Source organism: Lygodium microphyllum, chromosome 11 (genome assembly GCF_053477565.2).
Source record: "Lygodium microphyllum isolate KBCC chromosome 11, Lygodium_microphyllum_v1.1.10, whole genome shotgun sequence".
NCBI classification, from domain to species: Eukaryota; Viridiplantae; Streptophyta; class Polypodiopsida; order Schizaeales; family Lygodiaceae; genus Lygodium; species Lygodium microphyllum.
In genome coordinates this window covers 8,871,727-8,891,552 of record NC_141145.1, presented here as the reverse complement: position 1 = coordinate 8,891,552, position 19,826 = coordinate 8,871,727, and the positions used below count along the sequence as shown (strand labels likewise).

General features: G+C 51.1%; 1 protein-coding gene across 4 annotated transcripts in view; it reads right to left on the bottom strand.

Annotated features, from left to right (window-relative positions):
- LOC148028522 (DNA glycosylase/AP lyase ROS1-like) overlaps positions 1 to 19,826 on the bottom strand; it is a 303,662-nt gene that overhangs the window by 189,466 nt on the left and 94,370 nt on the right. The window lies entirely within an intron of this gene.

The window sequence follows — 19,826 nt, the reverse complement described above, 5'->3', positions numbered from 1 at the left end:
CTCTCTCTCTCTCTCTCTCTCTCAAATGCCAGGAATACAAATCCTCCCGAGGGAGCAAGTCAGAGTGCCTGATGAGATCTAGCTGCCAATGCAAGAGCCCTTTAAGCCTTGCAATATGTCGCGGTACATTAGAAGCCGAATCAAAGAGAAAAGCATTTCGGGTGGTCCAAATGTGCCAGCATCCCCAGTATCTGAAAAAATGGAATAAGATCTTCATATGTAACGGTGGTGGTGTGGGATACTTCGGGCGCACAAAAACCCAATCGAAGGGAGTCAGTGAAGACCCCACCACCGCGTGCCAGATTCGTGACAAGAGTGACCAGATATTCTTGGCGAGCGGGCAAGAAAGAAAACGATGTCGGGCCGATTCCGCCGAAGTGGTGCAGAAGAAGCAAGTGCCATTCGAGATTCGACGCTTGGAAAGGGCTGAGGCAAGAGGAAGACCACCAATCATTACCCGCCACAGAAAGACCTTGCATTTGAAAGGTGTCTTGTTCTGCCATCCCTCCATCAGCGTTGCCTGCCACCATGACAGTGATTTCCGCAGGCCCCAAACAGCATTAACTTTCACGCCCAACCATTGGTGATCTTTAATGAGAAGATGATACACCTGATTAGTAGAGGCCTTTTCCAGACTCAACCGGCCTGCAAGGTCCCAGTCCTGCCAAGGGCGATCCATAGCCAGGGCAGGAAAGGGTTGCCTACCCTGAAGTTCCGAGGAAAGCTTCCCCCATAAATCACAGTATCCGCGCGGGATCCTGAAAGTAATGTGGATACCGCCAACAATTCCAGCTGAAAAGAATGGCAGTATCATGGTCCCCTACAGGATGCCAACGGGCCTTTTGGAGCACCACTTTCCAAGAGCCGACCAAATGCACTAACAAAGAGGAAGAGGGACTGGAGAAACGAGCGTCAGCATTAAGGACATGCCACCATGATGCTCGAAGCCGTGTGTTACCCTGGCGGAGGCCGCTGTCCTCAAGAAAATAACGGGCTATGATGGTCCACGGGTGATGATCCACACACATGGCACGAAACAGAGACCAACGAAGGGCCAGCATATGAGTTTCTGCATCCAAAATAGCTCCACCACCCATGCGCTTAGGGGTACATGCATGTGACCATGAAATCCAGGAAATGCCTGCCTGCAGTGAATCTTTCTTCCATAGCATGAAACGAATGGGATGAGTAAGAGCCTTCAAAGTACTGGGCGTCCATGGCAGTAATGGCAGGAAATACGTCAGCATTGGTAGCATAATTGTCTGAGCCACTTTGAGGCGGACATGGAACGGCCAGGCTTGCGACTTCCAATACATAAACTTCACAGCCAGTTTGTGTGAAATCCACTCCAGCAGGGCCTTTGGCTGTACATCCACCCCCAATGGGTATCCAAGATGCCTGACAATCGCGCCACGAGAAACCACCTGGCCCTGCCAGCCTAATGACTCTAAATCAGGCTCCGTGCAACTGAGAATGGCTGACTTGAAGGCATTGATGCGAAGACCAGAAGCTTGACCAAAGAGCGTCCAAACATCTAATGCCTTGCGAATGTTATCCCTGTCCGCCTGCAAAATCATAAAGGAGTCATCAGCCAAGGATTGGCCAATGAAGTGCTACCCCAAAAGGAAGAGATAACCCTACCAGCTGGGCAGAAGCCGCCATGGAGGATAACATTGAAAGGACCGGGTGAGTCACCAAGGCAAAGAAGAGAGGACTCAAAGGGCAGCCTTGTCTGAGCGAGCGTGCAAGGAGAAATGGCTCTGTGACCCCACCATTAAGCATAACTCTTGAAGAAGCCTCAGTACTAATGGTGTAGATCAATCGGGACATGCGGATCCCAAAGCCCATAGCAGACATAAGCTCTGCAAGGAAAGACCAGTCCACACAGTCAAACGCCTTTTCCAGGTCCAGTTGAATCAAGACCACTTGTTGATTGGAGTGCCTCGCATAATCAATAGCCATTTGCACATTCAAAATATTGTGCAAAATGTTGCGTCCCTTAATGAAACCATATTGGAGGGGGTGCACAAGAGCTGGAAGGTGCTTGTGAAGCCGATTTGCCAGCACTTTGGAAAAGATTTTATACATCACGCCCATCAACGAAATTGGTCTCCAGTGTTGCAGCTTTGACGGCGAAGGGACCTTGGGGATCAGTTTGATGAGGCCTTCTTTCCATGAAGAAGGCATGACCCCTGTTTCCCAAACCTGCTGGAACATGACCACCAAAGGCTTTACCAACTGCGTGGCTGAGTGCTCAAAAAATTCATTAGTGAGACCATCCCAACCAGGACTTTTATCCTTAGGCAGGTGCAACAACACATCCATAACCTCCTCTTCGCAAATATCCGCCTCCAAAGAGGCTTGCATATCAAGCGGAACCTGCTGGTGGACCAGCTGATAGAAGACCGAGCGGGCATGCGTAACCTGGCTAGACGGCAAGGATGAAGAACCAAAAAGATCCATAAAATAATTTCTGCACATATTGATAACGGTCTGCGGATCAGTGACCATGCGACCGTCCGAGTCCTGAAGTCGAGTCATATTTTCGCGAGCCGGAGAAGCATGCAAGGCGCGAAAGAACTTATGAGACTGGCAGGCATTATCTTGCAATGTGTCAGTCAAGTTATGCAGCTTGGCCTGCTGATAAGATTTCAAGCTAAAGACTTGAATAAGATGGGCCAAACGCCGCTCCAGTGACAGCAGAAAATCATCATCTGGGGAATCCAGGAGCAAGGAACGGACCAAGGCCAATAAGTCCTCTGCTGCAAGTCGACGGCGGCGACAAAGAGAGGCAGTGTGAATCCCATAGTGCCGAGCAACCCGCTGCACATTAGAGAGCAGGCGTGCAAACGAAGCCAAGCCCTCAGAGGCGAAGTCCAATAAGAACCTCTCAATCAGTTGCTGCATATAATCCTGAAAAATTGGATGCTTCAAATAAGAGGAGTTGAAGCGTAAAGGGAGCTTATCCAGGAACTGCATAAAAGGTGCAACAGATTGTGCCCGCATCTCAAGCTGGAGGGGAAAATGATCCGACAACGCATATTGCTGCAAGACCTTCATCTCCAGCATCTCGGGAAGAAAATCATCCCCCTGCATGATATACATTCTGTCCAATCGCGACCAAGTGGTTGCATATTGCGCAGAATGAAAAGTGAAACCTGAAACAGAAGGGTGAAGCCACGACCAAAGATCTTGCTTAAGTATGTGCAAAGCAAAGGAGTTCCACACCCGGCTTTCTGGCGTATCCATTACCGAATGCCCTGAGGTGGACTGCGAAGAGTCAACACACATATTGAAATCTCCCATCAAAAACCCTCTGCGGCCAAGTGCCATGGAGCCCTGCAAAGTTAACCATAGATCCCGTCGGGATGTGGGATCATTGGGAGCATAAAGTCCCAGCAGCCATAAAATCTCACCTTCAAAGAGGACTTCGATTACCAGAAAGCGGCCGTGCACATCATTTTTAACAAGAACAGGCTGGTATTTCTCATGAACAATCATCAGCACGCCCGAATAATGCTTAGCATGTGTCCCTACATAAAACTGACGAAATCCACGACAATCCACAACCTTTCCTGCCTCACCATGACTTTTGTGCTCCACTGCACATAATACATCCCACTGATTTTCATGCAAGACAGACCACATGGTATGCTGCTTATGGCGAGAGCAAATGCCTCGCACGTTCCACGTGGCAATCTTCATATATTTTCAAACAAAGGAAGTCAGGAACGAGGCGCCTGTTGCCTCGATTGCATCTTTTCCGCGAGGGCATCCAGGACACCCTCATCCAGAAAATCAGCCAATACTGCAAATGAATTCGGGCGACCTGCTTTAGAGGTAGAAGGGAAATCCACTACCTTGGGAGCAGGGCGGGGATAACGCCTATCCCAAGGAGTAATCACATTGCCTTTCCCATCAAACGCCAGCTTAGCAGGTGGGCCCTTGGGGCCCTCGGAATAGACTTTCCTTGAAGACGGATTGCGGGGGGCTGACGGGGCCATGGTACGCACAACCTGCTGTGGGGTGACCATGTCTTTCCTGCGTGTGTACGTGCGCACGGAATCCGGGGAAACATGAGGCCCAGGATCTGCCAGGCCTGCGTCCAACTTTTTACCTTTTTTTTGTCGTGCCTCGATCCAATCAGAGCTAGAAGAATCCAAAGCTCGGACCTGTTGTTTACCTTTTTCCATGACAGTAGGGGGCTGAAGGGTCTCCTGTGTCTGGGCATCAAGCACCATGTCATCCTTGGGCTGCACAACCTGCGCCTCCTCAGGAGACAGTTGCCGTTCCGGGCATTCAGCTACAAAATGCCCTAATTTACCACATGAAAAGCAGTGTCCGGCAAAATTGCCCCATTTCAGGCGAAAATGCAAAGGATGCATGCCAGCGCAATTGAGGCGAAGCCACGCAGGCCTTTTCCTGGCCGTATCCCACATAACATGCATAGACGGTTTCGGTTCATAGCCCTGAGGCTGGGGGGAACCAGCACTGTGCCCACAACCGCCATCGCGTCTTTCAACAATGGCCAATATACCGTTGGACAATTTTCCACTTCCACCCACACCGGGCATTCGCGTTGAAGCAGACGCTGGAAGTCAGCCATAGGGCGCCATGGTACCACATGGACCAAGCGGCGGTCAAAGAATAGTGGCAACTTGGACAGTAGCTCAGCTCGATGCGATTCGGATTTCAACAGCACCTCATAAAAGCCGCGAGGGCCAAGGAAGATCTCCTCAACATACTCCCCTTGCAATAAGTGGTGCATCCACTGGCGAATATGTGAGAGCACTGGGATCCTGCCGGTGAAAAAAAGTATAACTGCACGGTCATAGAACACCGAGAAGGACCGCAAGACTGATTTTGGGTCCACTGTCGCTTCCAGCACATCATCCGCAGCCGCAGCAGAGAAAGTTTCATTATTATGCTGGACATAATCGCCAAGCAGAGTATTGGCAAAGTCCAGCAAATGCTCCCAGTCTATTTCCTGCGAATCCACAGGTTCGGAGGCAACCTGCGCATAGGAACGGTCCTGAGGACCCATTGGCTCATCTGAAGTGTGCTTAGAGCGTTTGCCTGCCGGTGGCAGTTCAGAACCCGGAGGCGGCTCCTCCGTGCATGGCACCATATCCTCCGGCTCCTCGGTATCGGAATCAGGGCCAAGGGCTGCCACCGTCCGGTCGAGAAAATCCATATCCAGGCCAACCATACCGCTGTCTTCTCTCTTTCGCTCGCTCCCTCACTGCAGCAGCAGGATGCACTGTCTACAATCTCTGCTCTTCAATAATCTGCTGCCTCCTCGGCACAGATCTGTCCTTGTAAAATGTCTATCTGCCTGTCCCTTCCTCTCTCTCTCTCTCTCTCTCTCGCTCTCTGTCTCTCTCTCTTGCTCGCTCCGCAAGTCCCGCAGACCGGCACAATCAGGGAACCACCTGGCTGCAGCAACAGGAATGCAACGGGGCACCTGTACAGAACAGGACAGACGCGCGCCGGTGAACCCCTGACGAATAGGGCGTGTGAAGGCAGGCGAGCAGCTGAGGGCACAGATCCAGGTGAGTGTGCAACGTCCGAGGGGAGACGTCATGCAGAACTCCTTGCAGTGGGCCACAGTCGCACAGCAGAGGGCGAGCGGGTTTGGACCTGATGGCCACGGCAGAGGATGGATGCGACGGCAGGAAAAGAGGCAGGGACGATGCAGACCTGTGAAGTGCGGGTGTCGTCGGCGAAACTTGAGCCTCCACAGGTAGGCGGGCGCGTGCAGGCGGACGTTCGGCGGCAGGAAACGACAACTGTGGCGAGATGACAGGCGACAGCGCCCAGGGCTGACGGCGACAACTGCGACCAGGATCCGCGGGACAGACAGGCGACGACTGCGACCAGGGCCCGCAGGTCAGACGGGCGGCGGCAGGACGGGGCGCTCAGGCGGCGACATCACGTCCTCGTCCAGACGTTCTCTCTCTCTCTCTCTCTCTCTCTCTTTGATTGTCTCTCTCTCTCTCTCTCTCTCTCTCTCTCTCTCTCTCTCTCTCTCTCTCTCTCATACATACACACACACACACATGGAGCTCATGGACTTCTATACATACCTAGGAGTCTTTTACAAGCCCCACCTTCTCTAGGAGAGGGATAGCAAATACTCTCTCTCTCTCTCTCTCTCTCTCTCTCTCTCTCTCTCTCTCTCTCTCTCTCTCTCTCTCTCTCTCTCTCTCTCTCTCTCTCTCTCTAGCTAGAGCTTATGAAAGTCACAAATACATCATGTACACAATTACCTTTTACGGAAAAAAAAAAAAAAAACATCATGTACACAAGCCTCTCAGGGTGGTCTGGGGGGGATGGGGGCAAGAAGCCATGGACGGGGGGTGTATCGCCATCTAGGGCTGCCTGCCTGCATCACGAAAAGCAGGTCCTGGTCCCGCCCAAGTGCGCATGAAATGACATCCGAGCTCCTGACGAACCCTGGACTCGCCCTGCACCTGATTCCATCGGCCGCGCAGGGAGTGGATGATGGATGCCCAGAGCTCTGCTAAGGTCGCCTGTATTGAAAGTCTCTCTTTGCCAAAAGCCTCCTAAGACAGCACCTTCCAGATATGCCAACCAGTAAGACTCCCTATGATCTCCCATACCTCAAAGCACTCTCCTCTGGGCTCCAGTACCAGGCCAATGGGTAGAGCCTCTAGATCGACCACTGCACACGATCTTGCCTTAATAATGAATATCGTGTCTTGCATCCCGGCCTCATACACAAGGTGACGGCCCTGGCAGACCACCTGCCAGCAGAAAGCTGCCCATGAGATACATCCAAGGCTGGGTGCTATATGGCGAATGATGCAGCAGGCTCCTCTCCACACAAGTTGCGCCACCTCACACAACCAAAGATAGTGCTTTGGGGTTTCCAGAGGCTGCTGTGTGCAGCCCTTACAACCTCCCTCCTTCTACATCTGGCCAAGCTAGCTTCCCACTGCCAAGCCTCCATGTGCCACCAGAGCCATAAAAAATATGATGCCCTCCTCGGCCTCCAGCTATCCCATAGTCGGCGCCAGAAGCTCCGTCGGAAAGGTTTAGTGATGCTGTGCTCTGCCTAGTGCTTGCTACATGACGGCGCCCAATCCATATCCTGTTGTGTTAGTACGTGTTTGCCAATCCTGGCGATGTAATCCAAGAACCTCAGTGGCTTCTTGGCGACTGCAGTGGCCAGGGATAGCCACTCTCCCGCATCCCACTCCAGCTCATCAAGCGGCCTACCCTCCCAGATCTAGAGGCGCCACTCCCTAAGCTCCTGCCAAAAGACAGAAGGGTCCAACCGCCATGTCTTTCCCTAAAGGCCAATCACCCGAATCCTCTTCCATGAAAGGACAGCTATCCCCTCATCCTAATGCTCTCTGTCAAGAGCTAGATGCCCCCCCTCCAGAACGGTGAAGAAGGTCCCAAGGGGCTACCAAAAGATAGCGTACCAGCGAGACAATAGGGTTTATGGGGAGGAACACCGAGTGAACTCGGCAAACATGGAGAAGAGAAGAGAAGAGAGAAGAAACTCTAATGAATGGAATGATGAAGTTCTGAATCATGAAGTGAATGTGATATAAGGGAACAAGGGTGCCGTAGCACAAGGAAGATGATGAAGACAACCACGAACCATGAACCGCAATGTCCTGAAGGGGTGTGAGGGTAGTGGAGAGGCTGGAGAGAAGAGGTGACAAACTGAATGAATGAGCCGTAAGGAATGAATGAGAGAGTGGCCTATAAATAGGCATAGTCAGTCTAGGATGGCGCCCCTTTTTGAGGCTGCAAACCCTAAACGCAAAATGTAGAAACGCAAAAAACACAAACTGCAAGTGAAGGGTGACAGGTTTCTCAACACCCCCTCTCAGGCCCAAAAAGGGGAACAAGAGAAGAGTGAGGTGGAAATGCAATGCTACAGGCTGAAGAATGCTCATGCAGCAGGTGTCACTTGGAAATTGTCCCTCGTGGGAAAATTGTTCACTTGCCCCCAAGTGCCCTAGTACAAAGATGATAAAAACATGCAATGCATAGGAGGAATGCCGAACTTTGTGTGGTGCCGAGAACCATAAGAATATGCCCATACTCGATCTCCAGAGGTGGCTCCATGCTAACTAAGTGCCCAAGGCAAGAAGAGAAGAGGATCCCTAAGATCCAATATTTCCACCGGAAAGGGAACTTGCAATAAAGAACAGCAGACAGAGTGAACTGGAGAACCCAAAACTCAACCTTGGGAGAGAAGCCACTAGCTCCGTGCATCCATACTGGAAGAAATACGAAGGCCTTGTCACCAAGTCGTGGCTGAACCTCCGAGGTCCTGATCTAGGTAGTACCTGAAGATCCTGGGTATCAATAGAAGAGATGACTGGTCGAAGATAACCACCCCAAGAAAGTAGAGGATGGGTAAAAAACTTCATGTGGAGTAGGTTCTCCCTCTGAGGTGGCAGGTGGAAGGGCCCTCACTAAAGTCGAAGAAGAAGTAGATGCCCCCTCTGAGTGCAAAGAAATAACATCCCCCTCTGAAGTAGATAGGGAATCCAAAAACTCATGGATCACGAACTCCGAAATGTCTGATAATGAAGGAAGTGCCGCCGGTCCTGCTGAAGAAGGTATCTAGGGTGCCGAGGAGCTCCCAAAGGTAGACTCTCGAACCTGAGTAGTCGAGGGTGGGGAAGAATGAGGCTCTAAATGAGCAAGAGGTGGGCAACAGTCGTCATCTCTGGGTGGAGCAGATTGGGTAGCCGAAGAAGAGGAAGCAGTAGAGCAGCCACTATCTCTCGAAGGAGCAGACTGACAAGGAGACGGTATCAAACAATCACTATCTCTCGGGGGAGCGAACTCTAGATCCGTAGGTCGTGGAAGCCACTGTACCGGAAAATAAGTGGGAGAAGACTGCCGCTGACATTGCAACAATCTCCAGGAGGTCCTAGAGCCAATCGATCCTCCATCTCCTCGAAAGGACTTAGTGCGCATCGGATGCGTCTTATTGCCTTGAGCATAGTACTCTAATAGCCAATGTAGAATGATCTCTGTGGCCCAGAAAGGAGAGGTGGCACAAGGAGTGCCTGGTGGAAGACGCATATACTCGAGGGGGGTGGGGAGCAAGGGTCGATGTCGACAGTCTTTGGTGGGATGAACGTTCGTGCTGCAGTAGGAACACCCAATAGACTGGTCATCTATTGGTACAGAAGCCATGGATACCAATGTGCCTTGTTGAAGAAGGAAGAGGTTAGCCACCATGAACCACGAACCACGAACCACAATGTCCGTCTCAAGGGGTGTGAGGGCAGTGTAAAGCACCTTCGCCAGCAACTCCCTCCCACGCCATCGACAGCCACCAGCACCCATCCTTCTCACCTTCGCCAGTGCCCTTCGCCAATTCCCTACGCGCCGCCTGCGCGCCTGCGTCCGCCCTACCCCCTCCACCTGCGCCTACCTGCTCCCCCCCCCCCCCATCTTTTTCCCCCCTCCCAATCCCCCACCCCTACGTGCTGTCTTGCCGGGAGGCCTGGCCCGTTATCAGGCTGCAACACCACCGCTATCGAAAACGGAAACACCCCCCCTTCGCCATCGACACTCCCCCTTCCCCCTCCAATTTCTCCCTCCCCCTGCAGCAACTCCCCATCCAGTGGCACAGCAGCGCGATAGGTAGGTTCTCCCAGAAGGGACGCACAATGGAAACCTATGGTCAGATGCCAACGCACTCACCGAGTACCCCCCAATCGAACACCTTGCGCGTAGTCCTCTCTAAGGAGCAGCTCTTAGCTGTCCGAGCTAAAGAGCTGGAGCTAATGGAAACAATGATTTATGGTCAAGTAGTAGCACATTCCCCAACCAGGGCCCAGCTTCGGGACTGGCTTCACTCCACGCTGTGCATCGGCATAGCGCAGATCATGGAGACGGTCCTATTAGACCAAGGGATCTTCATGGTCCGCCTCAGCGCGGCAGACGCAACTCGTGAGCTACTCGCCACTTCACCATATGCATCCACGAAGGGGGTCATATACATGGTCCCTTGGTACAATGGCTTTACTGTGGAGGCAATTGCACTCCACAACAGGTTTCTTCGGCACCCGGTCACCCTTCTTTTCCCCAACCTGGTGATTGAGTATTGCCAGTTGGTGGAAAACTTTGGGCGGCTCTTCGGCACTGTCCTTCTCGTGTCCTTCGCGGATGCAGTGACAGCTGCAGGGGTCCCAAAGGTACGGGTGCCAATGAAAGAGGTCAAGAATATCCCACAGTTCCTAGAGATTGAGAGGCACTCCTTTAGGCAACAGGTCATTGTGACTGGGCAACCAGGGCAGTGCGTGCGCTGCCACGACTTTGGGCATCAGGTAGCAGTTTGTACACATTTCGGAGCCAAGGCGGCTCCGCCCACAGATCCACAAGTGGATCCACAGTATCGCCAGTTGGTGGAAAACTTTGGGTGGCTCTTCGGCACTATCCTTCTCGCATCCTTCGCGGATGCGGTGACAGCTGCTGCAGGGTCCCAAAGGTACGGGTGCCAGTGAAAGAGGTCAAGAATATCCCACAGTTCCTAGAGATTGCGGCAGGCGGGCACTCCTTTAGGCAGCAGGTCATTGTGAGACCGGGCAACCAGGGTAGTGCGTGCGCTGCCACGACTTTGGGCATCCAGTAGCAGTTTGTACGCATTTCGGAGCCAAGGCGGCTCCGCCCACAAATCCGCACGTGGATGCTGACGGTTTCACACGGGTCCAGAGACGACAGAGAGGGGGACGGCAAGGGGGGGCGTAGCCAGCTCCCTAGACCCAGCCTCGTCAGCAAGGTATTAGCGTGCGAATAGCCCCCTCTCGGCAGAGCACTCCACAAACCCCCCTGTCCGCCCCACTCAACAGGACCCCAGCCCCCCACATTCTCCACATGCACCATAGACTGCCTCGCCTGAGTTTCCACAGGTCCCTGACCCACCCTATGCAGTCGCACCGATCTGCTAAGGCTTTTTAGGTGAAAGACCCTGGGCCTTGGAGCGACACTCCTTGTCCACATGGTCTGCTCTCTCGCAGTGTGTGCAAAACCTATTTTTCTTAGGGAATAGCTATCAAATAGGACTAGATTCTTTGGTTCCATCTGAGGAAGAGAAGTCACCCTTTGATTGGCTTGCCTGCGCATCTTGCGAGTTCTTGCTACTGGTGGTTTTCCCTTGTCAAAAGATGACGTATCAACAAGACACTAGGGTTTGCGAGGAGGAACATTGAGTAAACTCGGCAAACATGGAGAAGAGAAGAGAAGAGAAGAAACTCTGATGAATGGAATGACGAAGGTATGAATCATGGAGTGAATGTGATACAAGGGAACAAGGGTGCCGTAGCACAAGGAAGATGATGAAGACAGCCCATGAACCACAATGTCCTCCTTAACGGATGTGAGGGTAGTGAAGAGGTTGAAGAGAAGAGGTGACGAATTGAATGAATCAGCCATGAGGAATGAATGAGAGAGTGGCTTATAAATAGGCATAGTCAGTCTAGGATGGCGCTCCTTTTTGGAGCTATAAACCCTAAACGCAAACTCTAAATGCAAAACGCAGAAACGCTAACCATATTGCCTCTATAGTGGTACGAAACGGTCCGTACGGTACGATTTCATATAAAAAAACTGGCCTGTTTCGGCCACCTAGGCTGCGCGTGCTTTTTTCGCATATTTTCCTACGCCAAACATCCCGCGTTTCCTGCTCTTTTTCCGCAGGCTACAGTGTGCACTTTGCACTTTTTGGGGGGATGGGAAGCCTTGGATACCTCACCCCATCCCCCTTTTCCAAATTCCAGCCATCATCCATGTAAAACTTAATGCTCCTCTTTGAATTCCTTCCAGGCTACAGCTTGCAGCCCTCTCTTTAGAGTCTAGACTTTGGGTTCCTTCTCTCTTTAGAATTTGACTGTTTGAACTTTGAACTTTGACCCTTCTCTCATCTACAAAAGGTGCTCCTCTCCTCCATGCTTCCACACCAATTCAGCAAGCACTTACAAGTTACCATTCTCATCTTCCTCTTTCCCGCACCCTATTGAAGCATTTACCATTCTCAAAGAGTAAAATCTCATATCCCATCCACTCTATCCCGTACCCTATCAAAGCATTTGCAATTCTCATCTCCCATTCCCTCTCTCTCACTCTTGCTTTTTCAACTTTACCCCACAACTTTATCCCAACCCTCGGACCTCTCGAGTCTCCCTTTCAACTTTCAAGACTCAAGTTTCAACTTTCAAGAGTCGAGACTCAAGCATCTCTCTCTCTCTCTCTCTCTCTCTCTCTCTCTCTCTCTTTTTTTTCGTAAAAGGTAATTGTATTAATTACAAAAAAAATACAAGATCGTGATTACAAGATACATGACGACAATCCAAGCCATCATGTGAAGAGGTTCTAAGTACTACAAGTTACAATGTCATGGCAAGGATGTGGAGGAAATTGCCATATGCCAGACACTGAAGTCCTCCGTAGAAAGCAAATCAGAACGATGGAGAAGAGCTAACTGCCAATACAAGAGGCCCTTAAGCCTCACAATATGCCGCTGAACATTATAGGCGGAGTCAAACAGAAAAGCATTCCAAATGGTCCAGTTATGCCAACAGCCCCAGTATCGAAGAAAGTGATACATGAGCCTCATATGTGGCTATGCGGGAGTAGAGTATTTGGGCTAGCCAAAAACCCAATCAAAGGGGCGCAGGGTGATACCCACCACCCCTCGCCAAACAGCCGACAAAAATAACCAGATTTTCTTAGCGACGGGGCAAGAAATAAATCGGTGGCGGGCGGATTCCATAGTACTGGTGCAAAAGAAACAGGTGCCATTGGAGATTTGTCGCTTGGAAAGAGCTGAACCAAGCGGAAGACCCCCAATCATCACTCTCCAAAGAAAGACTTTATATTTAAAGGGTGTCTTGTTCAACCAGCCCTCCATCACAGTTGCCCTCCACCATGACCGGGATTTACGCAATCCCCATAAAGCATTCGCTTTAGGAAGTGGCCATTGATGATCTTTGATCAGAAGATGATACACTTGGTTAGCAGAAGCTTTGCTCAAATTCAGCCGGCCCTCTAGGTCCCAATCCTGCCAGGGATGATCCGAAGCAAGAGCAGGAAAGGGTTGTCTGCTCTGGAGCACCATCAAAAGCTGTTCCCATAAAGGCCTATATCCACGAGGGATCCTGAAAAGCCTCCTAGCTGTACGAAACGATATAAGCACATTGCGACTGGCAAGGGTGGCATCCGCAACCGAAGACAAGCCCAAACGTGCCATCCGGTTGAATTGTGGTCTAAGCTCATGTTTACCTTCCCACGAAAGTAAACGCGAGACTGCCGTTAACTCCAATTGAAAAGAGTTAGTAGCCAAGCGATCCTCCGTTGGATGCCACTGAGCCTTTTGAAGGACGTGTTTCTAGGAACATACCAAATGAGTAAGCAGCGATGAAGAAGAACTGGAGAACCGCGAATCAGCGTTAAGAACATTCCACCAAGAACTCCGGATTTGGGTATTGCCATGCAGAAGCCCATGGCCCTCAAGGAAATAACGGGCTATAGCAACCCACGGATGATGATCCGAGCACACGGCGCGGAAAAGAGACCAACGAAGTGCCTGCATGTGAGTTTGGGCATCTAAAATAGCTCCGCCACCCATGCGTTTGGGGGTGCACACATGCAACCACGAGATCCAGGAAATACCTGCATGTAATAAGTCCTTCTTCCATAGCATGAAGCGAATAGACTGAGTAAGAGCATTCAGAGTCGTAGTAGTCCAGGGCAACAATGGCAAGAAATATGTGAGCATGGGCAACATAATTATCTGGGCTACTTTGAGGCGAACATGGAAGGGCCAGGCCTGAGACTTCCAATACATAAACTTAGCCACCATTTTCTGAGAAATCCACTGCAGAAGCTGCTTTGGGGGAACATCAACACCCAAAGGGTATCCAAGATGCCGGACAATGGAGCCACGAGGAACAACCAGACCCTGCCAGTCCAAGGACTGCAAATCTGACTCCGTGCAACTTAGAATGGCTGATTTGAGCGCATTGATACGAAGGCCTGACGCCTGACCAAAGAGACCCCAAACATCCAATGCTTTTCGAAGGTTATCCTTGTCTACACGCAAAAATCATAAAGGTATCATCCGCCAGGGATTGGCTAATGAAGTGCTGTCCAGTAGGAAGCGACAGTCCGGCCAACTGAGAAGAGGCGGCCATATGTGATAACATGGAAAGAACTTGCTGTGTCGCAAGGGCAAAGAATAAAGGGCTCAAAGGGCACCCCTGTCTGACAGAACAGGCAAGGACAAAGGGCTCAGTAACACCTCCGTTCAGCATGACTCGCGAAGACGCCGCAGCACTAATGGTGTAGATTAGGCGAGACATCCAAGCACCAAAGCCCATAGCAGACATAAGTTCAGCAACGAAAGACCAGTCCAGATAGTCAAAAGCCTTTTCCAGGTCTAGTTGAATCAGTACTACCTCCTGATTAGAATGCCTGGCATAATCAATGGCCAATTGGGCATTCAAAACATTGTGTAGAATATTTCGGCCCTTAATGAAACCATACTGGAGAGGGTGCACAAGGGCCGGGAGATGCTTATGGAGCCGATTCGCCATTACTTTGGAAAAGATTTTGTACATTGAACCCATCAAAGAAATTGGGCGCCAGTGCGTCAACTTGGATGGCGAAGAAACTTTTGGAAGCAGTTTAATAAGTCCTTGTTTCCATGAGGGAGGCATGATCCCTGTTTCCCACACCTGCTGAAACAAAGCCTGCAATGGTTTCGCCAGTTGGGTAGCGAAAGCTTCAAAGAACTCATTGGTGAGACCATCCCAACCCGGACTTTTATCTTTGGGCAAGTGTAACAAGACGTCCATAACCTCTGTCTCACCAATATATGACTCCATAGTAGCTTGCATGTCCTGCGGAAGCTGATTGCGGACCAGGTCATAAAAAACCGAGCGGGCTTGAGTAGTTTGGGCTGAAGGTGGAGAAGCGGAACCGAGAAGGTCACGGAAATAATTCCTGCACATATGCACAATAGTCTGTGGATCCAGGATAAGGTGGCCTTCTGCATCCTCGAGTCTTGTCATATTCTCTCGAACAGGAGAGGCGTGAAGAGCTCGAAAGAACTTATGGGTCTGACAGACACTATCTTGCAAAGTCTCTGTCAGATGTTGCAATTTAGCCTGCTGATACGATTTTAACTGGAATTCTTTAATAAGATCGGCCACCCGATGGCCAGTGCAAGCAGAAATGCATCATCCGGAGTGTCCACCAGCAGGGAGCGAACCAAAACATGCAGGTCCTCCGCTGCCTGTCGACGGCACCGACAGAGAGAGGCATGATAGATCCCATACTGCCGAGCAACCCGCTGCACATTAGAGAGCAATCTTTCAAATGACGCAGTGCCCTGAGAGGAAAAGTCCAAGAAGAATCTGTCAAGCAATTGCTGCATATAGCCCTGAAAAATTGCATGCTTCAAGTAGGATGAGTTGAAACGCAAAGGGAGTCTCTCCAGAAATTGCTTGAAAGGTGCAATGGGTTGTGCAAGCAACTCGAACTGCAGAGGGAAATGGTCCGACAAGACATATTGCTGCAACACTTTTATTTCGAGCATCTCAGGCAGAAAATCATCATTCTGCATGATATATATACGGTCCAACCGCGACCATGTTGTAGCATACTAGGCCGAATGGAAAGTAAACCCTGGAGAAGACGGGTGTAGCCAGGACCAGAGATCTTGTTAAGAACAGCAAGAGCCAACTCATGCCACATACGACTTTCCAGCGCATCCATCACCGAGTGCTCCGATGTGGACTTGGAGGAATCAACACACATATTGAAATCCCCCATGAAGAAGCCTCGTCTGCCAAGTGACAAGGAGGTCTGCAAAGTCTACCAAAGCTCCCGGCAAGATAACGAATCATTCGGAGCATAGAGGCCAAGTAACCATAAGATTTCCCCTTCGAATAAAATTTCAATCACCAAGAAGCCGCCATGAACATCATTTTTAATGAGAACAGGCTGATATTTGGCATGTACAATCATGAGCACACCCGAATAATGCATGGCCTGTGTTCTTGCATAGAACAAACGAAAGCCATGGCAATCCACAACTTTTCCGGCGTCATCGTGACTCTTGTGCTCAACAGCGCACAGGACATCCCACTGATTCTCATACAATGTAGTCCACATGGCATGTTGCTTGTGTCGAGAACAAATTCCTCGCACATTCTACGTGGCTATTTTCATGTGTGTGCAAAACACAATTAGGTAGGAGGCACAGCTTGCCTCGATTTGACTTTGTCGGCGAGAATGTCCACGACTCCCTCATCCAAGAAATCTGCCAACACTGCAAAAGAGTTCTGAGGACCAGATTTGGAAGTAGACGGCAGATCAGCTTGCTTGAGGTTGGAGCGTGGATAACGACGGTCCCACGGGGTAATGACGTTGCCTCTAGTATCAAAAGCCAGCTTTGCAGGTGGACCCTTTAGATGATCCGAATACATTTTCATGGCGGGGTGAGGACGGGGGGCTGAGGAAACCATAGAAGGAGCAGAGCGCTCGGAAGACAACATTTCCTTCCTGCGTATATATGTACGCATGGAATCCTGTGAGGTAGTAGGCACAGTACTCTCCATGCCAGCAACAATCCTGTTGCCTTTTTTTGCACGTACTTCAACCCAATCAGTGGCACGGGAATCCGGACCCGAAACCTGTTGTTTACCTTTGGCCAGAACTTGGGGCGGGTGGATAGTATCCAGCGACGGAGCATCACACACCATATCTTCCATGGGCGGAGCAACATGGCCCGCATCTGAAATGTATTGCTGCTTTGGCCATTCGGCCATAAAGTGCCCCAACTGTCCACAGGAAAAGCAATGGCCTGCAAAATTGCCCCATTTCAAACGAAAGTGTAACGGATGCATGCCAGAGCAATTGAGGCGTAACCAAGCAGGCCGTTTCCGTGCAGTATCCCATAACATGCACAAGCGGTTGCGATTCACAGCCCTGAGACTGGGAGCGACCAGAACCGTACCCACAGCGGCCATAGCATCCTTCAATAGCGGCCAATAAACAGCCGGACAATTTTCCACTTCTACCCACACAGGGCATTCACGTTGCAGGAGGCGCTGAAAATCTGCCATCGGGCACCATGGAACCACATGAACCAACCGACGATCAAAAAACAAAGGCAGTTTAGACAGGAGAGCAGCACGATGTGTCTCAGTTTTCAAGAGGACCTCAAAAAAACCTCGGGACCCAACAAAAATCTCTTCAACACATTCCCCTTGTAGCAGACTCTGCAGCCATTGGCGAATACGGGAAAGCAGCGGGATTCGACCAGTGAAGAAGAGTATCACCGCGCGATCATAAAACACCGAAAAGGAGCGTAGGACAGTTTTTGGGTCGACGGTAGCTTCCAGAACATCGTCAGGTGCAGAGTCAGAAAAGGCTTCCTGATTATGTTGAACATATTCGCCAAGCAGAGTGTTGGCAAATTCCAGCTCCCAGTCCATCTCCTGAGAGTCCACAGAATCCGAAGCAACCTGCGCATAGGAACGATCCTGAATAACACCTATCTCTTCCGAGGTATGCTTGGTAGGTTTACCCGCAGGCTGGAGGTCAGGACCCGGGGGGATCTCTTCAGTGCACGGAACCATATCCTCCGGTTCCTCAGCATCAGAATCCGGGCCAAGTGCTGCCACCGTTTGGTCTATGAAATCCAGATCCAAACCAGTCATCTTGTATGACGAGCTGATCGCGAAGGAGGACTGACGCACCGGGCAAATTACTGTCGGTTGAGTTAGAAATCGGTACCCCTGTAAGCCAGTTTCGCACACGGCTCAGGACGTCACACGATCAGGTTGCAGGTGTTAAAAGTCTCGGGCGACCACCACGGTGGCTGACTAGCGAGGGCAGCGTCCGACAGGCGAGGGGGGGGACCGACAGAGGCGAGGGCGGACAGCAGGCGTGGGCAGAAATCAGGCGTGGTCAGAAGCCCTGACACACAAGGCGAACGGGTGTGAACCAGGCGCAGAGCCCGCAATGGACGCGGGCGACAGCAGGGCTGGAGGCGCAACTGACGGGTCACCAGATGCATGCGGCGAGCCTGTGGGAGACGACACGCGGGCGCGTACAGGCGACGACAGGGAGACTTGTCGGCTGCAGACGTGGTGGCACGATAGGCAGCCGACAGGGCGGGACGGAAGGCTCGATGAAGCAGAGCGACGCGCAGGGGCGAGACGGCAGATGCGCAGTAGGGTTTCAACGGGCAGGCGCAGGGAGAAGACGCGAAAGGCGGGCGGAGACAGGCGGGTCTGCAAGCATCGACGTTGCGGACACGAAACGAACGACAAACGAGCAGCGGCAGGCGACGACAATGCTGACGCGAACGAGAGGTGCAGACAGACGGGGCTTCAGTCGTCAACCGCGCAGGTCGAGGCGATGGCAGGGCGTGCAATACTGCGCGATGGCAGGGCGGCAAGAAGCAGGGGCACCATCGCGCCTTTGCCTCTCTCTCTCTCTCTCTCTCTTTTTTTTTTTGTAAAAGGTAATTGTATTAATTACAAAAAAAATACAAGATTACTTGATTACAAGATACATGACGACACTACAAGTCATCATGTGAAGAGGTGCTAAGTACTACAAGTTACAATTTCATGGCAAGGATGCGGAGGAAATTGCCATATGCCAAGGACGGAAATCCTCCGTAGAGAGCAAATCAGAACGATGGAGAAGATCTAACTGCCAAAACAAGAGGCCCTTAAGCCTCACAATATGCCGCTGAACATTATGGGCGGAGTCAAACGGAAAAGCATTCTGAATCGTCCAGTTATGCCAACAGCCCCAGTATCGAAGGAAGTGATACATGAGCTTCATATGTGGCTGTGCGGGAGCAGGGCATTTGGGCTGGCCCAAAACTCAATCAAAGGGGCGCAGTGTGATACCAACCACCCCTCGCCAAACGGCCGACAAAAGTAACCATACTTTCTTACCGACGGGGCAGGAAATAAATCGGTGGCGGGCGGATTCCATAGTAGTGGTGCAAAAGAAACAGGTGCCATTGGAGATTCGGCCCTTGGAAAGAGCCGAAGCAAGCGGAAGACCCCCAATTATCACTCGACAAAGAAAGACTTTGTATTTAGAGGGTGTCTTGTTGACCCAACCCTCCATCACAGTGACCCTCCACCACGAGCGGGATTTACACAATCCCCATAAAGCATTCGCTTTAGTAACTAGCCATTGATTATCTTTAATCAGGAGATGATATACTTGATTAGCAGAAGCTCTGCTCAAAGGCAGCCGGCCTTGTAGGTCCCAATCCTGCCAGGGATGATCCAAAGCAAGAGCAAGAAAGGGTTGTCTGCTCTGGAGCACCGTCACGACCTGTTCCCATAAAGGCCTATATCCACGAGGGATCCGGAAAATCCTCCTAGCAGCACGAAACGAGATAAGCACATTCCGCCTGGCAAGAGTGGCATCCGCAACTGAAGACAAGCCTAAACGTGCCATCCGGTTGAATTGCGGTCGAAGCTCGTGTTCACCTTCCCACGAAAGTAGACGTGAGACCGCCAGTAATTCTAATTGAAAAGAGTTAGTAGCCAGGCGATCCTCCGTTGGGTGCCACTGAGCCTTTCGAAGGACGTGTTTCCAGGAACACACCAAATGAGTAAGCAGCGATGAAGAAGAACTGGAAAACCGTGAATCCGCGTTAAGAACGTGCCACCAAGAGCACCTGAGTCGGGTATTGCCATGCCGAAGCCCATGACCCTCAAGGAAAGAACGGGCGATAGCAACCCACGGATGATGATCATCCGAGCACATGGCGCGCAAAAGGGACC